The sequence below is a fragment of the Trachypithecus francoisi genome, unplaced genomic scaffold (genome assembly GCF_009764315.1).
Source record: "Trachypithecus francoisi isolate TF-2019V2 unplaced genomic scaffold, Tfra_2.0 Lachesis_group14, whole genome shotgun sequence".
NCBI lineage: Eukaryota > Metazoa > Chordata > Mammalia > Primates > Cercopithecidae > Trachypithecus > Trachypithecus francoisi.
This window is the reverse complement of record NW_022681459.1, coordinates 22511352-22526658: the sequence shown is the minus strand read 5'-3', so window position 1 is coordinate 22526658 and position 15307 is coordinate 22511352. Positions and strand designations below refer to the sequence as shown.

At 38.5% G+C, this 15307-nt stretch overlaps 1 long non-coding RNA gene across 1 annotated transcript in view; it reads left to right on the top strand.

Moving 5' to 3' along the window:
• Positions 1–5687, top strand: part of LOC117095744 — a 213939-nt gene extending 208252 nt beyond the window's left edge. Inside the window, exon 3 of the long non-coding RNA XR_004442159.1 lies at positions 4938–5687. This is a non-coding gene — a long non-coding RNA (uncharacterized LOC117095744). The remainder of the gene's footprint in view (positions 1–4937) is intronic.
• Positions 5688–15307: the final 9620 nt, after the last annotated feature.

The following is a 15307-nucleotide window of genomic DNA, read 5'->3' as shown; positions in this document are numbered from 1 at the left end:
GAAGCAAACCATCACATATGATATAGTTACATTTTACATTTTATGTCTATGGAACTCAGCTATAATTGAAGCCACTGATTGTACTTACAAGTAAATATTCTTTCTGACATTGCCCTCAATGTGTTTTCTGAGATAGGTGTATTTGTTACACTGTACTATTTTTGTTGATTGTATTAAAGATTCTATTACAATAAAATTTAGTATTCACATTTCTGTATATAAAATGAAAGTATAGTATTTGTTATATAATTATAATAAAACCAAACAAAACAAACCAACACTGAAAGAATAGGAATCCACAATTTTACTTTCTTATTGTTCTAGCCTGTTAGGAATGCTGTTGTTTATAAATTGTGGTCTCTGAAATAACCCTCTTCTTTTTGCTACCACTCTGAAGTCAGTGTTAATCTTTTAGCATCAGCTGTCATCCTTCCCATCGAAGTTACCGCTGGTAGTTGTAAAGCAATTTCAATTCTATCCATTAGCCAAGAAAAGAGATACTTATTCATAAAATACTTAGAAATTCTCAGAAAAAGACAGAAATGGGCAGCATTGAGAGTGGGTGGGTAATGGAATCTGTGCTATGAGTAAAGAAATTTGAAGTTAGAAGCATGTGTTCGAGAAATCTATGGAGGATAATGAAAAACATTAAAAATAGAACTACCAATGGAAGCAATCCCACTTCTGGGTATTTATCCAAAATCATCGAAATCAAGACCTCAGCGAGATATTTGCTCTCCCATGTTCATTGCATCAGTACTCACAATAGCCAAAGTATAGAAATAACCTAAATGTCCATTGCTGAAAGAGTGGAAAGAAGGCGTGGTGGCTCATGCCTGTAATTCCGGAACTTTAGGAGGTCAAGGTGGGTGAATCACCTGAGGTGAGGAGTTCGAGACTAGCCTGGCCAACATGGTAAAACCTCATCTCTACTAAAAATACAGAAATTAGCTGGATGTGGTAGTGTACACTTGTAGTTCCAGCTACTCAGGAGGCTGAGGCAGGAGAATTGCTTGAAGCCAGGAGGCAGAGGTTTCAGTGAGTCAAGATCGTGCCACTGCACTCCAGCCTGGGTGACAGAGTGAGTCTCTGTCTCTCTCTGTCTCTCTCTGTCTCTCTTTCTCTCTCTCTCTCTCTCACACACACACACACACACACACAAAGATTGGTAAAAGAAAATGCAGTATATGCATACAATAGAATATTATTCAGCCTGAACAAAAAAGGAAAGCATGAAATATACAGCAGAATGGATGAACCTGGATGACACTGTGTTTAGTGAAATAAGCCAGTTACAGAAAGACAAATGTGGCATGAGGCATCTAAAATAGTCATACTCACAGAAGCGAGAGTAGAAAGGTGGTTGCCAGGGGTTGGGAGTTGGGGGGAAAGTGATGAGTTGCTATTCAACAGGCATAAAGTTGCAGTTAGATTAGATGAGTAGGTTCTGTAGATCTGCTGTACAACACTGTACCTGTAGATAACAGTACTGTATCGCACACTTAGACATCTGTTCGGTGGGCACATCTCATGTTAAGTGTTCTTACCATAATTTTTTAAAAAGGAGTGCTATGGAGGACCCAAAATACATCAGGCACTGCTTGTCTATAAGCCACTGGAGAATGCCATTGGCCTGTTTTCTGTCTTTAATCCCAGCAGTGACCCCTCTATCGTAGGTGTCGTTTACAAGGAAAAATGGGAACCCTAGAGAGATTAAGTATTTTGCCCCAAATTATGCAACTGGAAGTATTAGACGTCATATATGAGCTAATGATGAGGTCATCTTTGGGTGTGAAGGGTAGTGAGATCCTCCATCCTTGAAGGATGGTTAACCATCTACATCTTCTGTCCCATCTTCAAAGCCGGAAAGAAGCCACGGGTTAGGGATTCTCCAGTCAAAGCCTGACTCCACTGAAAAAGAAGAAGATTCAGATCAGTCTATGCTGGGTAAAGTGACTCCAGAAATATGCTGCAACCTATGAATTAGAGGGAGCACACACCAAGGGGCCAGGCATCCAGGAGTGACAAGATACTGTCCAGGCAGCAGGTCAGCTTTCCCCTACATGGATAGGTATGAATTAGACTCCAGCAATCCAGGCAGCTGTCACAGGAAGGCAAGTCTTCCTCCAATTCTGAAATAATTAGTAGTCACCATTAGGAGTGTCGAAGTCAGTTAGTGTGTTCCTGTCTTCTAGATTTATCTACAGGGATCAGAAACATAGCCCTGACTGAATGGACCTCTGTCAACATTGTAAAGTCCTCCCTCATTCCTTGTCTAAATAAGCCTAATTCTTAGAGATCCCATAGTTATCATAAAACTTATCTTTTCTAACAGGCAAGAAGAATATCACAATGCTAATTGCCTCTTTTTTAAAAAAAGTTCTGATTTTGAAACCTGATAAACCTCTCAAGTAATGATTGGGTCATGTTTACCTAATTCTTATGCATCGGTGAGTGTCTAAAAGAAATCGTTATTAAACCTAGCTTGCTGACTGCTTTCACTAAGTGTTAAATAATAAATAATGCATTTCTACTTCAATTAATCTACTTAGACATCTACCAGGCCAAATGCCTTGGTGGAGATGTTCTAATCTGCAGAATCAATCCCCGGCATGACTCTGCCTCTTGACATTTGGAGCTCCCTAACACAGAGCTCTTAATTCCATATACAAGGTAAATGGATAATTTAGATGACCGTGTTCTGCCATTGTGCTCAGACTGATAAATAAGACAAGGCACTGTAATGACAACTTGCAGATCTACTCAAAGCAAAATTTGGAATGAATCTTCACTCCCACCCATATGAGAAATTTTTTTCTCAATTTCATATGCTTGTACATTTTTCACCTTAATATGAAGGTCTGCGTGTGTGTCTAAGACTTTTGCAGAACTGCTGTGTATACTGTTTCCTTACTATGGGGTTTATTAGATGATCCAAATTCTAGTCTTATTAGAACTGCTTAAAAATTATTAGCAGGAAGTCTGAGTATTCAAGATAACAAAAAAGTGTTTATGTAATATTATTTTGATATTTCCTTCTGATTCTCGTCTATGTAAATAAATATTTTATACAGTTGAAACCATAGTATACATGCCATTTTCTAACCCTTTTAAATAATCATTATGTTGAAAGTATTTCCATGTGGCAAGAGCTTTAATAATTATAAATGTTAATATTAAGAATAATAAGAATAATACCATGACTCATCTGAAATGTACAGTGATTTTGCACTCTTATTAATTTTGGAAGTTTCATTTGCTTCTCTATTTTTGTTATTAATTTCATAAATAGCACTGATGTGAACATCTCCGTGCATAGAGGTTTCCTTTTCTCCTTTCCTTTGACGTCAAGGGTCTAAAGACATATAGTACAATTGCCACATGTAAATACATAGATTCACTAGATGCTTCCCAGGATTAGACATGATCACTGTGCAAAATATGTGGTAACACAATAAGCAGAAAGTTACTGTTTTTTTTAAATGCATACTTTCAATTAATAGTGAGATTGGGATTTTTCCATTTCTGTGTTCACTAATTCTATGTTACCTTCTGCTTCTGCATATCATTAGGCTATCTATCTGTTGGCATCACTGCTTTATCATTTTAGGATATTTCATCAATATTTTGCAGGATTTGTAACCACATATAAGAGGAATGGAGGATTAAAGGCAATCAATCAAAAGTATGGGTAATTGGTGTCCATTTCATATTCTGCTAATCTCAAGGAGTTAAAAACATACATCCTTTTAAAAATAGGAGCTAGGAATTCCCCTGGAGGCACCATCTTTCTTCATTTGTTCCATACTTTGCATAGCATACTTCCTGGAGGGCCCTTCGTAAATTGTTGTGCAGTTGACTCAGATACCTTTTTCCATGTTATCTCTGCTCACTCAGAGTACCCACCCTCGTCAAATATCACACCCTTTGTCATACTTGAGAACTTCACCCATCACTTCTTGGTGGAGATTTTAGGCCCTTGTTTGTGCTGTGTCTTGTTCTGCCTACACCTCTGTTGTGGCTCCCTTCACTTTGTAATGACTTATTTATGCTTTAGTCTGTGCAACGAGCTGTGAGCCACAGGGGTTGGGGGCGCTGTGCATTTTCATCTCTGTGTCCTCAGTATAAGAATGGTGCCAGGAAGAGACTGAGTGCTCCATACATGCATGGAGGTACTCAACCTAGGCTTGCAGGTACTCAGTAAATGCTTGTGGGTGATAAATGAATGGAATTGAATTGAGGGATTAATTTTTATATCAGTATGCTATATTGATATGTAATCCATACATTAAAAGCACAATTTTTATGTTACTAGTTAATATGATTATATAAATTATATAATTAATATAATATATATTATTTATTATAATTTATTATAGTATTATTATATAATAATAAATTATATATATAATATATATTTATATAATTTATGCTATATTGATATGTAATCCATACATTAAAAGCACAATTTTCATGTTAATAGTTAATATGATTATATTAATTATATAATTAATATAATATATATATTATTTATTATAATTTATATTTATTATATTATTATTATATAATAATAAATTATATATATAATATATATTATTATTATAATTTATTATAGTATTATTATATAATAATATATATTATTATTATATAATATATATTATAATATAATTTATTATAATTATATAATATATAATTATATAATGCAATTATAATTCTTATCAATATGATATATAATATCAAAATGATATATTGATATGTATTCAATATATTAAAAGCCCCTTTTATATTAATATTCTAATTAATTATATAAATTATATAGTTAATTATATATACTTATATAAATATGATATGTAATATATAACATAAATTATAATAATTTTTACATAATTATTAATTATATAAATTATATAAGTCCTATCACATTGTCTTCTTCCTAGGGTCTAAATCAACCTTTGGGTATGAAGGGCCTGGAGGCAGATATGAGCTTCTTGGAGCTTTTGGCAGTTTCTGGTGGAGGTCAGCTATCCTTGTCATCTACCTTGGCCCCTCTGCAGGCGATGAGCTCAGGGCTACACTTTTCCTTCCAGGTTCTCATGGTGTGGTGCGGGCTCCATTTCTTTCTCTTTGAACCTCACTTCAACATGATTAGAGTGACTGAAGGTAAAGAATAGGAACCGTTTACTGTAAATAAGTTAGTCCCTGCTATACTTTTTCTCTGTGTTGTTTCATCACATGTACTCACCTCAACGGTCTTGTTCAGCCCTTCACACCCCTGTGAGTTGCATTAAGCAATGTCACTGTGCTGCAAAATGCTCAGAAATATGTGTGTGCATCACACAGAACTGACCAGCCTTCAGAAGGAAAGGACTGAACATCTTTGCGCATCTCCCTGTGGGAAGACAAAGCTAGAAACTCAAATGGGCTCATTATTTGCCTACATAAATATGTTTATCAGACCCAATTAGGAGAGAGAATAGAGTCCAGTGTGTTGGTGGAAAAGCTGAGAAAAATCCATGAGGTTTTTGAAGCCTGAGATTTTCCATTTTGTTGTTTAGGGAAAACTAGATTGGATGCTTTGAAAGAAATTAAGATATTCTTGTTTACACTTTTCTTTGATGTCATGATTATTGGTAGAACAATTGTTCTTGGACAAGGTTTTTTTTAACAGGCAATCTAAAAATTTCCCAGTGGGGCCTTTACTTAAGTGAAGGAGATTTGAAGAGCAAAAACATAGCTATAACTGATTTTCAAAATTATATAACTATAGCGTTTAGAACCATTCAGCCTTCTGAAATGCTTACAGTCATGATCTAAGGGCATGACTATGACTTGGAGAGGGAGGTAAATAACAAAGCCAGTGTTGTCCTGGCCAGGAAGCCATAGAGGTAAGCCACTTTGTCTTTACATCTAAGCACCCTGCCCTGCACCCAGTTCAGTAAGTAGTGATGTCGAGTCTTGCCCCAGTTTATCTCCCAGGGATATTAGAATAAACACATTTGGAAACTAAAGATGCCATGTAAACACAGTACATTTATCCCATTTTTGTTTAACATCTTAAGGGCTAGAATTTCCAGCTGTCTTTTCACGCAAACTTCTTGCTGAGAGAGGGGGCGAGGTTACTTGAATTTGAAGATGTTGATTTTTGCCCCAAATATAGCTTTTTTGAACTACAGATTCTTACTAATACAGGGTAAATGCACCTCATTGAGCGGGTGACTTTTACAGCAGGAGGGCTACAGTTTCACCTGAGAAACGACGCATGGATCGAGTGTCCTGACACAGCAGTGAGAAGTCCTCTGTTCTGTGCATTCTGTGACTGCACACTGAGGCACCATCACTGACAGGTAAAAGTGCTGCTGCTTATGGTGGCAATGGATAGTCACACTGTAGAATTCTTTTTAATGCAAGTTAAGTTTGCAAAGTAAACACCTCTTTTCAAAAATTAGAACTTAGATTGAAACTCATTTATGAAAGAATCACATGTCTGTGTCAACAGCTTAGAAGAAATTCACTTTTTTTTTTTTTTTTTAAACTTTTCCCGTTACCCAGATAGGCAAAAATAAATTCTGGATCATCCACTGAAGTTTCCAAGTGGTCCCCCTGAACCAGGGTTTCTAAATAGCAGCACTATCAGCGTTTTGCTTCTGATCATTCTTTATTGTTAGGGCTGTTCTGTGCACTGTAGCAGAAATCCTGGCCCCTCAGAAGCCAAAATCAGCCATGGTTTAAATATCACTGTCCTGAACTAAACCAAAGTGAACAAATATTGAACAAGATACCTGGGACCCTGGCCTTGGTTTCCACTTTGTCACCCCTTGGTCCTTTGTTGTCCCTTTCCACACCTGTAAAATGGGTGCAGTGCCACCTGCTTCATTCATTCACCCCATAGCATATGTCAGGATCGTTGAAACAGGGCCTGGCGTGCTGGAGGTGATTGATAGATATTTGTTAAATAAATGATGAATGATTGTGTGAGGGAATGGATTGAAGAATTTGAGCGCACAATTTGGAGATCTCTAAGGAAGACAGTATCCTCCTTTCATGGGTTCCCCTTGCAGCCCAGGGGCCTCCAGGTGTGTTTGTGTGTCTGTTCTCACAGTATGGATGGAAGGTGGGAAACGTGCCCACGCTCTTGTGTGTCTGTTATTCTTAAGCACTTGATCCGTATTGCGCAACTGAAAGCTTTATCCCCTAACAGGATAATCCCAGTAGTATATGTATGTGTTTTTGTTGTTGGCTAAGATTTTTGTTTTTGCTTTTTATTTTGTCAGAATGTTAGATGTCAAACTAGACTCATGCCATGGCAAAGCGCATGCAAAATGAGAATACTGCATTGTATCATTCTGTTTGACCATAGCCCTCTTTAAAAGTTTACATCCCTTTCTTCTAAGTGGGATTCATCATGTTCCTTTACTTTTAGTTTCCTCCCACATATCCCCACCCTCCACCCACAACAAAGGCTTAACGTACACATAAACATACATGCACATACAAAACAGGAACTCATCCTTAGCTCATTTAGTTTGTTGTAAGTGACTGGGTTAAGCCACAAAATAAACCACTGTTAAAAAATAAATAAATAAATAATTAGGAATAGCTTTGCATACATGTTCTTTGTAGAAAGAATAACATATTTCTACAAAGGAATAATAACATTCACTCACATTGATTTAATAACCAGCCCGCGGAAATTGTTGACATTGTTTTCTGGACACTTACAGAAAATACCTTAGAGTTATAGCAGCTCTTTCTTTACTTCTCCACACTGTTCCATAAAATCTTTATAAACACATTTATTTATAATATCACTGTATGTAAAAGCTATCATGGGCTCGCTTCATTTGTGTATTAAGTATGTGTCATCACAAGAAATAATGTAACTTATGGAGGTGAGAAAATTTAAGTTCATCCTAAGTTTTGCAGATTTTTCAAACAACCAATTGTTCAAGTTAACTTCATTCTGTTTTCTGAAATCTAGCATACAACTGGATAAGACAATAAATGGTATCAATAAATGCTGTCTTGTGATTATTTTGATAATATAATAACTTATGACATATTTCAATTACATTATTTTGACATCGCTAAGAACACAGAATAATACTCCTGAAGTCTAAAGGAAATATTGTTGGCAACCACAGCAGTAATATCAGAGACACTAACAAGTTATTTTGCTGACATAAAATCTAACTTCTACTTTCAAAATATCATTTAACATGTTGAATACTGACTAAATTAGTAAGTGCATGAAACAAAAGTTATTCTAGATCCAGGAGCATCTGACATTAGGGTAGACCCCTTCTGCTTCCTTGGATAGACCTTGGCCAATTCCATCCACTTTCCATCGTATATCTGACTTGACTTTTTCAAAGCAGCAACGTGACCAGGTCACCACTCCTTCACTTCTCAAAAAGATGCCTCCCCGGCTTTAATGCTGTATCATCCCATGGAGGGAGGTGGATGGGCAAGACAGTGACTAGAGATAGCAAGAGATTGAACTCCCAGCCCTGAGCCCTGGAATATTCAGCTTTGATACATTCATGAGGGTGGAGTTCTCATGACCTAAACACCTCCCACCAGGCTCCATCTCCCAACACGGCTGCGTCGGGGATTACGTTTCCAATACATTCTTTGTGGGGTCCACAGTCAAACCACAGCACCATCTTTAATGACTTTATGTTTTTTCCTAAAATAAGACAAAATTCTCAAATGTGACCTAGAAGGGCTCTTTTACCCCTTCCCGTTTCTTCTGTTTTCTTGAGCTGGAATTTCTAACTCTCTCTGGAATCTTTTTTGTCCCCTGTGCTTTTTAACTTGTTTTACTTCTCTTAGTTTGATCTCATCTCAAGTGTTTCTGTCTTAGGGAAGCTTCTCTGAACTCAACACTAGGTCAGCCCCACGGCCCCACAGTCCACCCACTGCCCCTCAACAGGATGTGCTGAAGCTGGAGCTGTGCACTGATGTGTGTGATGCCCAGAATCCTCACCAGACCAACATCCAAGATAACACGTACCATATTTGTCTTTCCTCACCATTGTATCTACAGTATCTTGCATGGTGCCCAACACTGAATACATGCTTAGCAAGTATTTGCGGAATTAGTGAGTACATAGTGAGCACACCTATACCTTGTCTCCTTTCTTGTTCCTGATGATGCGACTCTGTAGAATAGTCATGACTTTTGCTTCGTCACTGGGAATTGAAACATCCACCAGTGGGTGTCCTCATACTGGCCTTGGCTCTGCCTCTTTAGGATGGTAATGATCAAGCATCTCCTTCTTTCATATCATGGGCCTCTGTACACCTGAAGCAGTTATTATATCTTTGTGTTCCCTTTTCCTTATTTATTCATTTTCTTCAACCATACCTCATACTTGTCTTCATTTCCATTCCTGCTGGAGGATTACTTGCTGTCCTATCAGCCTGCCCAATATCGTCTCTGCCTTTGTTAAAGGAGAATGGTGAAAATCTGACCCAGGAAGCTCTTTGGGTGAGTTTCTTTATCTATCACTAAATATTTACATCCAAATTGTATCAGAGGCTGGCAGAGTTGGCATCTTTATGACGTGGCAATAAATTAATTTTTTCTAATATCATACCAAAGTTTGTGACAGTCATAACCTGTCAAAATAGAAGAGAATACACAGTAGTTTATGAATTGTCCTTCCATTTGTATTTCTACTACTCAAGCTCGATTAAAAAAAAAAATAGTTAGCTTTTTGTTTTTCCTTAAAAATGAGTAGAGACCCCTACTAACCTTAAAGCGTAATGTATACATTTTAGTAATTCTATTTGGACTGTATAAACCCTGAACATCTCAGCTCCATAGGTACCTTGGGGGAAGTAAGGCATAGGAAAGAATCGGACTGGAAGCACAAGCTGGATTTTTGTCACCCTCTCTCCTTTCCAGAGGCCTCTTCTGTTTGTTATCTGGGTGTGGGTGCGCACAGTGTGAGATGTCACTGGCTGAGCATGGATTGCTAAGGCCATTTAAACATAATAATGAACACGATGTTGATTTAGGTTCTTCCTCCAAGGGGATACTTCAAGCCCAGGTGGTCAAGGGCTCTGAAGATCATTTAATACAGATCTTTTTCAGTTCACTGATGAAAAGTGCTACATAAGTACAGAGAATCATAATTGTTTTTGTTATTGTTATTGAAACTGCGGTTGATCATCTTGATAGGCCTACTGTGGGGTGGATATTGACAAACCATCCTCTGATTTAATCATCTTTCTGGATATTTTTATTTATAAATGAATCTTCTGTCAACATCTAGTTCTCATTAGCATCATTAGCATTCTACACTCCCCTTGGTAGGATCATGTAAAATTGATGGGCTCAAATTTCTATTAAATGCAGTGCATGTTTCTGGGTTCTTATTTATACTGAGCATCTGGAAGCCTGGGATCATACTATCTTGTAAATAAACATTACATTCGGTGATATCACCTTTCCTTTTAAAAGGGTCTTTAGAAAGCTTTTAAATGGCATAGGGATGGAGTGCTCATTATAAAGATTGGAAGGAATGAAGCAATCATTTTATGTGTATGGAATTTCTGGGTAATAAGTGCAAATTAACATTACAGAGAAATTGATGTGAACAGAGTACATTTAAATTGAGATAGGATCCTCAGATTAAGAGCGATTTTTATTTTCATGTATTTATTTGCCCAGAGGTTTTCCATGTTGGCCGTCAGTTATAATGGGACATAATGCTGGATACTGAATACTGGTCAAATGATGAAACATTTTTTCAAAGACCCAGGAACAGCTGCTGCTTATTGAGTTACCAGCACCACTTCCTGAAGAATGTGATTTTGTTTCAAAGATAGCCAAGTACTGACCAGGCTGTCTCAGCTTAGTTTGAGCTATGATAACGTGGCATGTTGTTGTCATATTATTATTAAGTATACTTCATAAAGTGATTCCAGATACTTCTCCCCATTACTTGGGGAGGGGAGGCTTTATTGACTTTTGGAGACTATAAATCGATATGGCACTTCTATGATTGAGAGACAGACGGCAGTGAGAGCATTTGTAGGATGTATTAGGAAAATTAGGAAATTTCATAAACTCAAAAGAAAGATTCATGGAGTAGAATCTGGATTGCAAAACACATGGAAGCTTACTGGAATCTGTGAACTTCTTAGGGTTACAAGAAAGTTGCTGACTCGTTTGCCAAGCCCCACTCCTATGGGATTAAGTTTAAGGCCGACTTTCAAAGTATTTCTTGTGCTGCAAGATTTTGGAATGTCTCTTCAGTGAGACAGCTAAAATACCGTTGGTACATTTAACTCACTCATCTCCAACCTACATTTCCAAATTACTTTTCACCTAAGCAATGTAAATATAGAGATAATTTTTATACCTAACTTAAGATGCAATAACTTCATCATAATTCTCTTTTAGGTAAAAGTAAACATTTTGTCATCAAAAAGATTCTTGATCTACAATAATGTTATCTTCCTAACTGAATTGTGAAAAATAGCCATACAAGTCCATAAAAAATGATCATAGCTAATAAATATTTTTATGGACTTTAAAAATATATGACTAGAAAAAATATGTGAAACATTTAAAGCAAAAGAATTTCAAAATGTAACCTAACCTGAAAATCCCACCTTTAAGGATTTATTCTAAGGGAACGGATAAGGATATACACAAATATTTGGTTAAAATGATATTCCTTACAGAATTGTTAATAATAATGAAAAATGTTTTTATACAGTAAATACTATAGATATTAATATCCTTTTGGATAATTATAGTTATATATTGTAAAGATGTTCATTTAACTGTGTTGAGAATGGTATAATTATGGGTTAGTTTTTATTTCCTTTCTTTCTAATCATTAATATTTTCTTATTTTGAAAAATTAAACAGGCCAAGCATGGTTGCTCACGCCTGTAGTCCCAGCACTTTGGTAGGCCAAGGCCAGTGGATCACTTGAGGTCAGGAGCTTGAGACCAACCTGTCCAACATAGTGAAGCCCTGTTTCTACTAGAAATAAAAAAATTAGTTGGGTGTGGTGGTGGGCACCTGTGATCCGAGCTACTTGGGAGGCTGAGGCAGGAGGATCACTTGAACCTGGGAGGTGGAGGCTGCAGTGAGCTAAGATCGTGCCAAGTATTCCAGCCTGGGCAACAGAGTGAAACTCTGTCTCAAACAAGCAAAAACATTAAACATATATTATTTATATAATCCAGAATATATTTTTTAGAATTTATCAGAATAATATTTTTCTGAGCAGATATCTCATTGTTTTCAAAAAGCCTTGAGAACTAGATTGACACTATTCACTTTATACAGAGTTACTCCAAGATGCTCTTGAATCATTTTCTAGGAATGATTCGAAAGAATTGTTTTAGTATTCTTTAAGTTGATCACTTTTCTATTCACATGTTATCAGTTAAGAAGGGGGACTTGTAGCAGCTTCTGATATGAAGGCTGTATTTTTAAAAAAGCAACAACCAAACAACTTTCAGGTGAAATTTATTTTTCCAAGAGACTTGATGAATGTCAAATTTTGATTCTTGGAAAACTACTTTGTTAGCAGGCTGAGCAGTTATGGTTTACTTTTGGTGTGTTTGTGAAATACAGTAGGTATCACATACAACAGTTCTAGAGTAATGTCACTTTGAGGCCTCTGGTTCCTAAGTTGAGCAGACATGAAAGCTATTAATTGGAGCAAAGTACCCAGAATGTAGCTGTCCAGGAATGAATGTGGAGTAGATGGAGGCATTTATGCAAAGGTACCCCTGAAGAGATTTGGCAGTGCTCTTACCATTCATTCATTTGGATCACCTGAGGTCAGGAGTTCGAGACCGGCCTGGCCAACATGGTGAAATTCCATCTCTACTGAAAATACAAAAAATTGGCTGGGGGTGGTGGTGAGCACCTGTAATCCCAGCTACTCAGGAGGCTGAGGCAGGAGAATCACTTGAATCCGGGGGGCAGAGGTTGCAGTGAGCCGAGATTGAATCATTGCACTCTAGCTTGGGCAACAAGAGCGAAACTCTGTCTCAAAAAAGAAAAAGTAAAGATGTTAACTAAGCACTTACTATGTAGGAAGGGTTGAGATACAGATAGGAAAAAATATTGTTCTGAAGGAGCTCCTGGTCTAGTGTGAATCTGATCAAACCAGATTATCCTAATATAAATCAGATCATCATATTATACATTTAGGAAGAACAATTTTAGAAAGAAATGTACAGGGAGTTACAGGAAGATTGAGAAAGATGGAGCAACTAATTTGTCCTCATTTGCCTAAGACTTTCTTGGTTTTATTTAGAATGGAAAATCCTGCCTCCCAGAAACTCCCCCAGTTCCAGACGAACTGAGATAGTTAGTCACTCTAGAAAGGCCATCTAACCCAGAAAAGGCTTTCTGGAGTAGATCAATCTGGACTTCTGAACTCAGTCTCCAAGTCAAGAAGGGCTTGGGGCTGGGCGCAGTGGCTTATGACTGTAATCTCAGCAATTTGGGAGGCCAGGGTGGGCGGATCATGAGGTCAGGAGATCGAGACCATCCTGGCCAATGTCTCTACTAAAAATGCAAAAATTAGCTGGGTGTGGCGGTGCACGCCTGTGATCCCAGCTACTTGGGAGGCTGAGGCAGGAGAATCCCTTGAACACAGGAGGCAGAGGCTGCAGTGAGCTGAGATCGCACCATTGCACTCCAGCCTGGGCGACAGAGCTAGACTTTGTCTCAAAAATAAATAAATAAATAAAAATTAAAAAAAAAAGGGGCTGGGAGGGTAAGAGATAGGTTGGCAAGTGTGGGTGGGTAAGGGTAGGTGGAAAGGGTGGGCGGGTAAGATAGGTTGGTAAAAGTGAGGGGGTAAGGATAGGTGGTAAGGGTGGATTGTAGGTTGTATGTATGGGGCATTAGGGTGGAAATAAGGGGGAGATTCCAGACAGAGGAGACTTCCTTGATAGAGAAACAACACAGTGTGTGTGAAGAACCATGAGGCAGCTCTAATGTCACTCAAGCACTGGTTGACTTGAATGGAGCCAGAAGAGATGAGGTCTTATCCTCTAGCAGGGCAGGGTGTATCATTTGTGACAGATGCTGTAACAAAGCACCACAAACTGAGCAGCTTAAAGAACAGACATTTATTATCTCACAGGTCTTGAGGCCAGAGGTCCAAGGTCAAGGTGCTGGCAGGGTTGATTTCTTCTTCAGGTCGTGAGAAACTGTGCTATGCTTCTCCCCTGGGTTTTAGTGGTTGAAAGCCATCCTTGGACTTCCTTGGCATGGAAAGGCATCACCCCATCCCTGCCTGTGTCTTCACATGGCTTTCTGTGCGTGTGGGTATCTGTGCCCAGATTTCCCCTATTTTTCATAAGGATACCGGTTATACCTGATCGGGGGCCCACCCTACTCCACAATGACCTCATCTTAACAAAATTACAACTGCAACACTCTATTCCCAAACAAGGTCACCTTCTGAGATCCTGGAAGTTCGGACTTCAGTAAGAATTTCTGGGGATATAATTCGACCATAACAGTGGGGATGGGTGGTGGAGGTTCAAAAGGGACACTAAGGCCGGGCGCGGTGGCTGAAGCCTGTAATCCCAGCACTTTGGGAGGCCGAGACGGGCGGATCACGAGGTCAGGAGATCGAGACCATCCTGGCTAACACGGTGAAACCCCATCTCTACTAAAAAATACAAGAAAGCTAGCCGGGCGAGGTGGCAGGCGCCTGTAGTCCCAGCTACTCGGGAGGCTGAGGCAGGAGAATGGCTTGAACCCGGGAGGCAGAGCTTGCAGTGAGCCGAGATCCGGCCACTGCCCTCCAGCCTGGGCGACAGAGTGGGACTCTGTCTCAAAAAAACAAAAAAACAAAACAAAAGGGACACTAAGAGGCCTCACGACCCTACAGCCTGGGGAGCTTGTTGTCCCTATTGGTTCACAGTGGCAGAAACCCTGAAAGTGTTGGGGAAAACCCTGCTTCAGTCCAGTGGATGCACACTGCAGAACACTGGGAGGGATCCTGAAGTCCACCAACTCTCCGGCTTTGGGTCTGAGAGGGTTTGGACCATCCCCATGTGGGCAGGGAGAAAGGAGAGGAGCAGGGGGCCACCTCCCCTCTCAGCAAATACTGGATCTGCTGAGATCTCTCTTCGATTAAGAATAAACAAGATCAAACACAACCTACTAAAAATTGCTCTAGGTCAAGAGCAAAGGAATGTCCTGAGCAATGCCATTCAGTGAAAGCCTTCTAAACATTATTTACCAAGGTACCAAAAAGAAAATAATTTGACAATGAGGATGCAAATATATATGATCTCTCTGGAACAG